This window comes from Marmota marmota, unplaced genomic scaffold, assembly GCF_001458135.2.
Source record: "Marmota marmota marmota unplaced genomic scaffold, marMar, whole genome shotgun sequence".
Taxonomy (NCBI): Eukaryota; Metazoa; Chordata; class Mammalia; order Rodentia; family Sciuridae; genus Marmota; species Marmota marmota.
The window spans coordinates 39,018,560-39,019,763 of NW_025999977.1; the positions used below are offsets into that span (position 1 = coordinate 39,018,560).

Consider the following 1,204-nt stretch of genomic DNA (forward strand, 5'->3'; position numbering starts at 1 on the left):
GCATTTTTTTTTTTTTTTTTTTTAAGCCAGAGCCCACTCCCATCTCCACTCTGGACAGGGGTCTCCTGGAAATAGGATGGTGTGTATAGTGGGCCCTGCACATGGGAAGCTCTCCCCTGGATGCTCCAGAGCCAAGATGATCTGCACTTGGCACATCCTGCTCCTGGGTGGCAGGGCCAGGGGGAGCCCTGGGGAGAGAAATGGTGTAGAATTTGATGCTCCATCTGCCAGGGAGACCCTGCGGGAGCTCCTACAGCTAATCTTTCCCTTCCTCCATCCCCTTTGCATCCCATCCGTGGGAGCTGGAATCTGTCTTTCAAATCCAAAGGGAATAAGCAAGACTCCCTGTCTTCCCATGGGAATCATGCTGAGAGGGTCCTGGCTCCCACAGCCCCAAGCCACATCCTGCGCTGACCTCACCTGCCTCTCTGGCCTGTGCTCAGAACACAGCGCCTGCCCAGGAAAGCTCTCCTGGTCTTAGGGCCTGGGCAGGAACAAGAGACTCTCCAGATCCACCTGGGGCAGCTTACCTGCAGGACAACACTCCATCTGCACCACACGCACAGCCGCTGTGGAGTGGGGCCTCTGGGCTTTTGGCTGTGGGGCAAGGGATTGCTGAGGCATGGCGTCACAGCTTGGGCCAGAGCTCGGCTGTTGACACCACTAGACACTGAATGGCATGTGGGTGTTAATGGCTTTGGCAATGATGTTCAAGCTTGTTTGCTTAACCAGCTCCCTTTCAGTCACTGTTTACGTTTAATGGCACCACCTGGGGAGAGAGCTGTGGTGTGAGGGGGGGGAGAAGGTGAGGCGAGGCTGGGGCCCCGGACTTCTGTCCCCAGGGCCCTGATGCAGACCAGCTACCAGGCTTGGCTGGGCAGACGGTTCTGTGCCGAGCTTGAGCCACTGGGATGTCAGGGCTGGACTGGGCACCTTGCTGAGGAGTTGGCCCCCTCAGGATCTGTTTTCCTGCAGACCCCATCACGAGCGATTGTCCATGCACCTCTGCTTCCCGGCACCACTGGTCAACATCAGGCTCCTTTCTTCCTTTAGGGATTCAGGATCAGCCTATTCGTAACTGGAGGCTGATACTCAGAAGAGGAAACTGAGTTTTCAAATTCTACATGTTCTCCATCCTGATATTATGACATTTCTGAAAATGTCATATGGCATTTCTGAAAATGCCATCACTTAATCTATAGAA

At 54.7% G+C, this 1,204-nt stretch overlaps 1 protein-coding gene across 10 annotated transcripts in view; it reads right to left on the reverse strand.

The window, feature by feature from the left end:
- Window positions 1-902, reverse strand: part of Plb1 (phospholipase B1) — a 129,982-nt gene extending 129,080 nt beyond the window's left edge. For 2 of the 10 annotated variants that reach the window (XR_007348139.1, XM_048804613.1), the window contains exon 1: window positions 531-902. The gene's annotated coding sequence lies outside the window, so the exon portion shown is untranslated. The remainder of the gene's footprint in view (window positions 1-530) is intronic. The other 8 variants (XM_048804612.1, XM_048804610.1, XM_048804609.1 and 5 more) reach the window with 8 other exon arrangements.
- Between the last annotated feature and the right edge of the window lie 302 nt (window positions 903-1,204).